Source organism: Pristiophorus japonicus, chromosome 15 (assembly GCF_044704955.1).
Source record: "Pristiophorus japonicus isolate sPriJap1 chromosome 15, sPriJap1.hap1, whole genome shotgun sequence".
Taxonomy (NCBI): domain Eukaryota; kingdom Metazoa; phylum Chordata; class Chondrichthyes; family Pristiophoridae; genus Pristiophorus; species Pristiophorus japonicus.
The window spans coordinates 115,807,109-115,818,608 of record NC_091991.1 but is presented as its reverse complement, the minus strand read 5'-3'; the positions used below and the strand labels follow the sequence as shown (position 1 = coordinate 115,818,608).

General features: G+C 48.5%; 1 non-coding gene across 1 annotated transcript; it reads left to right on the top strand.

The window, feature by feature from the left end:
• Window positions 1-5,459: 5,459 nt before the first annotated feature.
• LOC139226109 (U11 spliceosomal RNA) lies at window positions 5,460-5,594 on the top strand. Its single transcript, XR_011587219.1, has one exon. It is a non-coding gene; the product is annotated as a U11 spliceosomal RNA (small nuclear RNA).
• The last annotated feature ends 5,906 nt before the right edge of the window (window positions 5,595-11,500 follow it).

Below are 11,500 nucleotides of genomic sequence, written 5' to 3'. Positions count from 1 at the left end.
CTTCAAACACTCTTTTCCTCAGGTGGCTGAAGGCTGCACTGGCACACTGGAGGCGGTGTTGAATCTCGTCGTCAATGTCTGCTCATGTTGATAGTCCTCGACCAGGCCAACATCCCCAGCATTGAAGCACTGACCACACGATCAGCTTCCCCCTGATACATTGTTCGCATGCCAGACACGAGACTCACAAAGCAAGCGCTCTACTCGGAACTCCTTCACGGCAAACGAGCCAAAGGTGGGCAGAGCAAACGTTACAAGGACACCCTCAAACCCACTGACACCTGGGTACCCCTGGCCAAAGACCACCCTAAGTGGAGGAAGTGCATCCGGGAGGGCGCTGAGCACCTCGAGTCTCATCGCCAAGAGCATGCAGAAATCAAGCGCAGGCAGCGGAAAGAGTGTACGGCAAGTCAGACTCCCCACCCACCCTTTCCCTCAATGACTATCTGTCGCACCTGTGACAGGGACTATGGTTCTCGTATTGGACTGTTCAGCCACCTAAGGACTCATTTTTAGAGTGTACTGCCTATGATGATGATGATTCAATGACCCAGCCTCCACCAATCTCTGAGGCAGAGAATTCCATAGATTTACAACCCTCTGAGAAAAGAAATTTCTCCTCATCTCAGTTTTAAATGAGTGGCCCCTGATTCTAAGACCATGTCCCCTAGTTTTAGCTTCCCCTATCAGTGGAAACATCCTCTCTGCATCCACCTTGTTGAGACACCATGACTCGAAGCTCCATCATATCTACCTCCGTGGCCCATGAAGGGACAAGCTCAGAGACCCCTGATATAATCCAGTTTATTTAACATGATCAAAGATCAATATCTTTTAAAAAAAACGTGTGCTTTGCAATTTAAGGCCAGGAATTTCCTTCTCAGCCGCTCTCGCTCCATCACCGCTCGCTTGTCTGCACTTCCGATTAAGAAAAGACGGCAGAACAGGAGCAGCTCTGAGGAAATTCCTGGCCTTTTAAAAAATATATATTCATTCTCGGGATAGAGGCATCACTGGCAGCGCTGGTATAAGCCTTTGGAACGTGGGCCTTCTCGACCGCTGCAGTCTGTGTGGTGAAGGAACTCCCACAGTGCGGTTAGGGAGGGAGTTCCAGGATTTTGACCCAGCGACGATGAAGGAACGGCGATACATGTCCAACTCGGGTGTGGGATACAGAAAATATATCCACATTCCTACAACCTCACATGCGATACCAATATTGCTTTGAGCCCCAGAGACTCTTGTTGAAGAAGGTTACAAGCTAAATAGTATAATTTGAAAGGGGGTGCAAGAACAGAGAGACAGGGTGTTTGTGCACAAATCTTTGAAGGTGACAGGACAGGTTAACAAAGTAATTGTCTCCGCAAGATCCTACAAATCCCCTGGGAGGACTGACGCACCAACATTAGCGTCCTCGACCAGGCCAACATCCCCAGCATTGAAGCACTGACCACATTTGATCAGCTCCACTGGGCAGGCTACATTGTCCGCATGCCAGACACGAGACTCCCAAAGCAAGCGCTCTACCGGAACTCCTTCACGGCAAACGAGCCAAAGGTGGGCAGAGGAAACATTACAAGGACACCCTCAAAGCCTCCCTGGTAAAGTGCAACATCCCCACCGACACCTGGGAGTCCCTGACCAAAAACCGTCCTAAGTGGAGGAGGAGCATCCGGGAGGGCGCTGAGCACCTCGAGTCTCATCGCTGAGAGCATGCAGAAATCAAGCGCAGGCACCCTTACTCTCAACGACTGTCTGTCCCACCTGTGACAGGGACTGTGGCTCTCATATTGGACTGTTCAGCCACCTAAGGACTCATTTTAAGAGTGGAAGCAAGTCTTCCTCGATTCCGAGGGACTGCCTATGATGATGATGATAATAAAGTATATGGCATCCTGGGCTTTATAAAATAGAGGCATAGAGTACAAAAGCCAGGAGGTTATGCTAAACCAATATAAAACACTCGTTAGACCCCAGCTGGAGTATTGTGTTCAATTCTGGGCATCACACTTTAGGAAGGAAGTGAGGCTTTGTAGAGGGTACAGAAGAGATTTACTAGAATGGTTCCAGGGATGAGGGATTGCAGTTATGTGGATAGATGGGAGAAGCTGGGGTTGTTCTCCATAGAGCAGAGAAGGTGAAGAGGAGATGTGATAGAGGTGTTTAAAGTCATGAAGGGTTTAGATCGAGTAAATAAATGGCAGGAGGGTCGGTAACCAGAGGGCACAGATTTAAGATGATTGGCAAAAGAACCAGAGGCAACTTGAGGAAAAACATTTTTAGGCAACGAGAGGTTAGAAGTTGGAATGCACTGCCTGATAGGATGGTGAAAACAGATTCAACAGTCGCTTTCAAAAGGAAATTGGATAAATACTTGAATGAGAAAAACATTGCAGGGATATGGGGAAAGAGCAGGGGAGTGGGACTAACTCGATTGCTTTTAGAAAGAGCCGGCGCAGACTCGATGGGCCGAATGGCCTCCTTCTGTGCTATGATCCGATGTTTGAAATGGTTTGAGAACACTAAGTTTTTTTTTTCCAAAAATATACTTTATTCATATAAAATTTTCACAATACATTGGAGAATAGTTCAGTCAGCAATTCCATACAATTTGTTTGGATGCTGACAGCAGTTCCATACAATGCACTAGTGTGCATTTCATTTCAAGGTACAGTTTAGTATAATCCGTAAATCACGTTACATGTAGTACTGTGCAAATAAGGGTACTACATGGAGCAGATGAGAACAGGTTTACATTACATTCCAGGATACATTTCAATACCGATCACCAATCACGTTACATGTAGCACTATGTAGATGAAAGCAGTACACAGAACGGATGAGAATACATTTATATTTCTTTACAAGTTACTAAACAGTGCAGAGACTTTCATTATACATGGCACAACACGAGTGTTTTTCAGTACATGGTGCTCTATGTATACAAGCAGATTAACAAGTACAGCCCGAGGGGGGGGGGGGGGTCTGATTCCATCCCCTGGAAGGGCCTTAAACTGTGGCTCTTCCCCATCGTGCCTTTGCGGCGACTGCACCAATCTTTAGTGCGTCCTTCAGCACGTACTCCTGGACCTTGGATTGCGCCAGTCTGCAACACTCGGCCGTGGACATCTCCTTGCTCTGGAAGACCAGCAAGTTTCGGGAAGAGCAGAGTGCGTCTTTCACCGAGTTGATGGCTCTCCAGCAGCAGATGATGTCTGTCTCGGTGTGCGTCCCTGGGAACAGTCCGCAGAGCACATAGTCCTGTGTTACGGAACTGCTTGGGATGAACCTCAACAGCAACCACTGCATCTCCTTCCAGACCTGCCTTGCAAAGGGGCAGTCCCAAAGGAGATGGATGACAGTCTCGTCCGCACCACAACTGACTCGGGGGCAGAGTGCCGTGTCTCTGAAACCCCGGCTGTGCATGAAGTATCTGACGGGTAGGGCCCTCCTCACCGCCAACCAAGCTACGTCTTGGTGCTTGTGTGAAAGCTCTGGCAATGAGACATTCTGCCAAACGAGTTCGACAGTCTGCTCGGGGAACCGTCCGACAGGATCCACCATCTCCTTCTTTTGTAGGGCGTCCAGGGCCTTGCGTGTCGACCACTGCTTTATGGCCTTGTGGTCAGAGAACACTAAGAGATGTGTGGGATGAATGGCAAGACATCAGTAACACATTCGCCATTGATTGGGATCTATGCACATCCAGCATTTAAATCACCTCTCGTCAGTCAGCATGGGGCTGTCCCAGAAAGATCAAACCTTTTAGACAACTTTTGCTCAGAATGTGTATTACAAACTACTTATATCGAAGTATTTTCTGTGGTAAAATGACCAAATAATCCTGAACTGGGACATGGACACTTGGAGAGATTCAAATCCCTGAGTACAGAGCCTCCAGGAGGAGTGAGTGAGTGAGTGAGTGTGAGAGTGTGCGGGGGTGAGTGTGAGAGGGTGGAAGTGTGTGTGAGGGGGTGGGAGTGTGTGAGGGGGTGAGAGGGAGTGTGTGAGGAGATGAGAGTGAGAGGGTGGGAATGAGTGAGGAAAGTGAGAGTGAGGAAGAGTGAGAGGGTGGGAGTAAGGGAATGGGAGGGTGGGAGTGAGTGAAGGAGAGTGAGAGTGAGGGAGTGAGTGTGAGGGGGTGAGAGTGAGAGTGTGAGGGGGTGAGTGAGAGTGTGAGGGGGTGAGTGAGAGTGTGAGGGGGTGAGAGGGTGGGAGTGATTGAAGGAGAGTGAGTGAGGATGAGAGTGAGAGGTGGGAGTGAGAGTGTGGGAGGGAGGGAGTGAAGGAGAGTGAGGGAATGTGAGAGGGTAGGAGTGGGAGGGTGGGTGTGAGAGAGTGGAAGAGTGAGAGGGTGAGGGTGGGAGGGAGAGGGTGGGAGTGTGGATAACTGAGGACATTGCATCAACAGAAAGAAATGCTGCATATGTGGTGCAGCTGCTGTAAGTTCCTGCTCCATTCCCCAAGCAGCTGAAAAATGCATCAGTAGATATTCAGCCAGATTGAAAAGATAAATCAGATACCTCAAATCAGGGGCCACTGCCACTACAGCATTCATACATCAGGGGGTGCAAGTGTTCCATTCTTGTTGCAGTCTGATGATGGGTCATCCCCTGTCTATAGCCCAGAACCTAAATAGCTGCCCAATCCCACACGGAGCATCCAAACTTACATCAGTCAGGGACAGTGTGACAGTTCGAAACAGCATGTTTATCCCAATATTCTTTTCACTATTTGACATATGGATAAGAAATTTCAAAAATTCAAATGCTGCACTCTAATTGAACCAAGGGATACAGAGTACTGGGAATAGGGCGAGAGTGAGTGAGAAGGTGGGAGTGGTTCTGTTTCCTTTATAAAATGCATGTTATCCTTGTTAGATAGAAGACAGGAACATCCGCTCGACAGAACATTTATCCACCATAGGAAGAGGGGCAGAACTTTTGTATTTATTGGGCCCAACACTGTTAAGGCATTATGCTGCCATTTTACTCTAGCTATAATAGCCCTGCTCATTTTTGAGTGGATGCATTTACATAACCGAATGTTAGTTCTGGCGGAATGTGCTGGAAGTCCAGTTATTCCTGGAGCTGACATAATGTGAGCAGAAAATCTAGGGCAGGCTTTCCAACAATGGCCACCTTGTTCATGCAATGGTACAAACCATGTCCAGTGTTGCTCCATGGCGCCGCCTCTCGGTGAGCGGTGCGAAGGTCAGCGCCCTGAGAATGAGCAACAGCGCGGGAGAGGCTGTGTCCCAAAATGCTTTGCATTATTTGCATAATGAATTCGCGATCGGTAACTCACAATTTGGGCATACAATAAGTTTCCTCAATCCAAGTTGTTGTCGTATTGCCACTCTTAACGGATAAGAAGACGCAGAGAGCGTTCATGGTTAGCTCACCCTCACTTCACAGTATGGTATGGTCGGTCAGGTCCGGGCTCCGCGGTTGTTTTAGTAAAAGGGTTTCTGCTGTGAATAGCACATGGAAGAGGCGCGTGCGCTTTATCCGTGCGGAATCGATATCAAGAGATTTCGGAAGCACAATTTTTGCTCAAAGGAGCTGCTGGTGATCGCTGGTCACGGCGCTCCACCCCAATTACCAGTTAAAGATAGGAGAGAATTCAGCCTCACACTGCTGCACCTTTTTAGGTTATAGTCTGCCCCCTGTAGGTTGAGTATTGTACGACAGATGATATGCAGTAATCATCATAAAGCATATAATTTAGAAGGAGATGCATGTATTAACTGTTTCTTTCAGATGGTGCTCAATCTGCTGAGATTTTATTTCAGATTACAGCATCTGCAGTATTTTGCTTTTGTATTTAAGAATATAACAAATGGGAGTAGGCCATTTGGCCCGTCAAGCCTGTTCCGCCATTCAACAAGATCATGGACTCAGCTCCAACACTTCCCTGCCCGCTCCCCATAACCCTTTACTCCCTTATCGCTCAAAGATCTATCTCCACCTTAAATATATTCAATGACCCAGCCTCCACAGCTCTCTAGGATACAGAATTCCAAAGATTTACAACCCTCTAAGAGAAGAAATTTCTCCTCAGTTTTAAATGGGCGGTCCTTTATTCTGAAACTATGCCCCTAGTTTTAGTTTTCCCTATGAGTGCAGATATCCTCTCTGCATCCACCATGTCAAGCCCCCTCATTATCTTAGAAATTTCAATAAGATCACCTCTCATTCTTCTGAACTCCAACCTACTCAACCAATCCTCATAAGTCAATGCCCTCCTCTCCGTAATCAACCTAGTGAATCTTCTCTGAACAGCCTCCAATGCAAGTATATCCTTCCCACACTGCGATATGTGTGCATGCTCGGTCTGTGCAGCAGAGCTGGTCTCCAGTTGTCTTGGGTAATCCTTGCCACTGGACAAAGACTCTGTCAAGTCCGTATGGTGACTGGTGTGCAATGGCTACCACACGTTAAAAAAATCCAAGCACAGGCATCTTCCACTCTCTAAGATGTAGTTCGGGATCTGGAATATTAGGTCCTTCATTGAAACACCTGTGAACTCATTCCTTTTTGGCGTGGAAGCAAGTCATCCTCGTTTCGAGGGACTGATGATGATGATGATCCTTCCTTAAATACGGAGACCAAAACACTACGCAGTACTCCAGGTGTGGCCTCACCAGTACCCTGTACAGTTGTAGCAGAACTTCTCTGCTTTTAGACTCTACCCCCTTGCAATAAAGGCCAACATTCCATTTGCCTTCCTGATTACTTGCTGTACCTGCATACCAACTTTTTGTGATTCATGGACCCCCAGGACCCTCTGCAGCAGTTGTCCGACCAAGCCACAAGCCACCGAGCCTCCGACCAGGCAGGCGGTCAGGATCTATTCGTTTCTCAGCGGCAGTTTAAGTGAAGAATGCGGGCGGCGGGGAGAGAGAAACAGTTCATTTCTCAGTTTGAGTGAAGAGTCAAGTGGCACCGCAAAGTGCTCCGTGAGGAGAGAGGCACGGCGTGGAGAGAGAGAGCCTGGGGTTGGGGGGGGGAGAGAGAGCCTGGGGGGGGGGGGTGGAAGAGAGAGTCTTGGGAGGGAGGAAGGGAGAGAGAGAGAGCCTTGGGGGATGTGGAGTGAGAGAGCGAGCCTGGGGGGGGGGGGCGCGGGGGAAAGAGAGAGAGCCTGGGGGAGGGGGGGGAGAGAGCTTGGGGGAGCGAGAGAGAGAGCCTGGGGGTGAGGGAGACAGAGCCTGGGGGGGAGAAGAGAGAGAGCCTTGGGGGGGGGGGACAGTGGAGCAAGAAAGGGAGCCGGGGTGGGGGGACAGAGAGACGCGGGGGGGGGGTTTGGGTGCGAATCGGAGGGGAGAGAAGGAACTCAGAGAAGACGGATCACGTTCTTCCAATCCGCTGGTGCATTCAAGCTTGTTGCATGTGTTACAAGGGACATCGTTGGGGCGGATGAAATTCATACCCAATAAACCTGTTAACAATCCACACACACTGCCCCATCTATGGTGTAAGGGACTTCGGCTGTATGAGGCAGCACTTGTGCTGGGGTAAGGGACTTCGGCTGGAACTTGGTGGCTTTTGGGGTGATCTATCCTCTGTGGCTTCTGAAATCAAAATGGATCGAAATACAAATTGGAAAGTCAGTCAGAACTTGGGCTGGGCAGTTCCAGTTACACATTCCAGAGAAACTTCAGGGTGTGGCTTATCCTCCAAGGGGACCAATCAGCAATAGTTCCTATGATATTGGAGAGCCAATCAGAGAAACAGCTGCTATTCAGTTCGTACAAATAAACGCATCCTTTAATGTTATGCTCATAATAGTTGTAGAGCTGTTGAGTTGGGAGTGGCTTAATCACGTGATGTTCACAAGACTCAATAAAACCCCAGCCAGTTGTGTTCAGGGGATCCATGATGAGGCAGGTGGTTGTGAATCTGGTGGATGAACCGGTAATGTGTAATTGTTAAACCTTTGCTAATAAACCAACTAGTTCTTAATGGCAATGTATTCCTCTGAATTCTTCAGCAAAGAACCCATGAAGCAAATACATTGCACCTTCCATCAATTTACTTATGACTGGGAGTCTAATAGGGCTGTAATTATCTGGGTTACATTGATTCTGTTTCTGTGGATACCTAGGCAACTTTCCAGTGTTGAGTAGATGCTGTGTTGTAGCTGTACTAGTACAGCTTGACTGGGAGTGGTGGGATCTGCTGTAAGCAACCCGGGAGAAACCTGTGGTTTGCACCTATGCACTTCCTTTGCCTGCTCACAGGTGCTTTGTTGCTTCTCAGAACTTCTCGCATGACAGCTGCTACCCGAAATCTCAAATACACTCCAATACAGAGACCCAAACTATATAAGGCAAATGCAATAAGATTTGCAAACTATGAGAAACTGTCACATGATCATGTCACATGTCATGATGGTCAGATGTCAAGTAATCAAATATCACATGATGAAATCTCCAGGAATATGTCCAACCAGATTTGGCAATCCTGACAGAACTCTCCTTCTCTTTGAATAGTACCACGGGATCTTTTACACCTGAATGGGCAGATATCTTGTCTGAAAAATGGCATATCCGACAGTGCAGCACTCATTGCCTTTCTCTTTTCTTAGGCAGTCCCCCAGAGTCGAGGATGACTTGCTTCCACACAAAAATAATTTCTAATGTGACTGATGAGACCAATGTGGGATCTACAGTCTCTGTCATAGGTGGGGCAGATGGTGGTTAGAGGGACGGATAGGTGGGGTGTTTGATTTGTCGTGCGTGTTGTGTATGGAGAAAGAGTTAGACTGAACACTGTGAGCTCAAAGTAAAGTGTGATCTTAGTCTTTTATTGCAGATCTCCACAGTGCCTCTCCAACCTGTGGAACCTCCTTCAACAACTGTGCTTCCAAGGGATTATAGGATCCCTTGGGACTCCCAGGGATGAGCCCTCTGATGGCTGTACAGAGTAAATACAAGTTTACATATATAACAACACTTCCCCCCCCAAAAGTCAATAGTGTAACTATTTACAATGTGAGTCAATCTGGGGCACTTCTTGCCCTGGCTGATCATCTCAGTGTGAAAGCTGGTGTTGCTGAATCATCTGTTGGGCCCTTGCTGGATTGTTGTGCAGCTGGCCTTGCTGGACTGCCTGGTGTGTTGGGCCCTGCTGGGCTGCTGTGGATGATGGGTTCTGCTTCGTGGTCAACCGTGGTGCCGGCAGTTGCCACTGGTGTGTATGTTGGGGGATCAAAAAAAGGTAGGGTCCAAGGTGGGTTGCTCAGGATAGTCCGTGAATCTGAGTTTGATTTGGTTCAAGTGTTTCCGGTGAATGAGTCAATTTGAAAGTTTGACCCGAAACACTCTGCTCCCTTCTTTGCCACTTGGGACCTTGTCCATAATTTAATACAAACACAGGATCATTGATTTCAATCTCGCGTGACACATTTGCGCTATAATGGTATGCACTCTGTTGAAGCCTTCTGCCCTCTACCTGTTCATGTAGATCAGGGTGAACTAACGAGAGCCTTGTCTTAAGTGCTCTTTTCATGAGCAGTTCAGCAGGTGGGATCCCAGTGAGTGAGTGGGGTCTTGTGCGGTAGCTAAGCAGGACTCGGGATAGGCGAGTCTGCAGTGAGCCTTCAGTTACCCTCTTCAAGCCTTGCTTGATGGTTTGCACTGCTCTCTCTGCCTGACCATTGGACGCTGGTTTAAACGGGGAAGATGTGACATGTTTGATCCCGTTATGGGTCATGAATTCTTTGAACTCAGCACTGGTAAAACATGGCCCGTTGTCACTCACCAGGACATCGGGTAAGCCGTGAGTGGCAAACATGGCCCGCAGGCTTCCAGTAGTGACAGTGGACGTGCTAGCCGACATTCTCTCATTCAATCTACTTGGAGTACGAGTTTACAACCACAAGGAACATTTTACTCAAGAACGGGCCTGCATAGTCAACGTGTACCCTAGACCACAGTTTGGAGGGCCAAGACCATAAACTTAGCTGCGCCTCCCTGGGTACATTGCTCAACTGCGAGCATGTATTACATCTGTGAACGCAGGACTCTTAAGTCCGCATCGATACCAGGTCACCACACGTGGGATCTGGCTATCGCTTTCAGCATTACGATGCCTGGGTGGGTACTGTGGAGGTCGTTGATGAAGGTGTCTCTGCCCTTCTTGGGGACCACTACTCGATTGCCCCACAGGACGCAGTCTGCCTGTATAGACATTTCATCTTTGCGCCACTGGAACGGCTTTATCTCTTCCTGCATTTCCACTGGGACAGCTCCTGTGAAGCACACAGCTTTTGACTAGAGATAATAAGGGGTCCTGGCTTGTCCAGGTTTTGATCTGCCAGGCAGTGACGGGTGATTGCTCACTCTCAAATGCTTCCACAACCATGGCTAGATCTGCGGGCTGCGCCATTTCCACCCCCGTGGTGGGCAATGGCAGCCTACTGAGAGCATCGTCGCAGTTTTCTGTGCCTGGCCTGTGGCGGATGGCGTAGTTGTATGCGGACAACGTGAGTGCCCATCTCTGGATGCGGGCCAATGCGTTGGTATTTATCCCTTTACTCTCGGAAAACAGGGATATAAGTGGCTTATGGTCAGTTTCCAATTCGAATTTTAGCACAAACAGATATTGATGCATTTTCTTTACCCCATAGACACACGCTAACGCTTCTTTCTCAATCATGCTGTAGGCTCTCTCATCCTTAGACAGACTCCAGGATGCATAAGCAACTGGTTGCAGTTTCCCGAAATCATTAGCTTGTTGCTATACACACCTGACGCCATAGGATGACGCATCACATGCTAATACCAAACACTGACATGGATCATACAACACAAGCAATTTGTTTGAGCATAACAATCTCCTTGCTTTTACAAAGGCATTTTCTTGGCTTTTGCCCCAAACCCATTCAATCCCTTTTCGTAGTAAGACATGCAGTGGTTCTAACAGTGTGCTGAAACCCGGTAAGAAGTTACCAAAGTAGTTCAAGAGTCCCAGAAACGACCGCAACTCCGTCACGTTCTGTGGCCTCGGTGTGTTCTTGGTGCCTCCATCTTCGCGTTGGTGGGCCTGATGCCGTCCACCGCAATCCTCCTTCCCAGGAACTCCACTTCAGGCGCCAGGAAAACGCCCTTCGAGCGTTTTAACCTGAGCCCCACGCAGCTGAGTTGACTAAGCACCTCCTCCAGGTTCTGCAGATGCTCGACTGTGTTCGGACCTGTGACCAAGATGTCATCCTGGAAGACCACTGTGTGCGGGCTTCAGTAAACTTTCCATGTTTCCCTGTAATATCGCCGCCGCTGATCGGATTCCAAACAGGCATCGATTATAAACAAAAAGACCCTTGTGCGTGTTGATGCAGGTGAGGGCCTTCGATGATTCCTCCAGTTCCTGCGTCATGTAGGCTGAAGTCAGATCCAGCTTCGTGAACGTCTTTCCTCCCGCCAGCATTGCAAAGCGGTCGTCGGCCTTTGGTAGTGGGTATTGGTCCTGCAGGGAGAAATGATTGATAGTTACTTTGT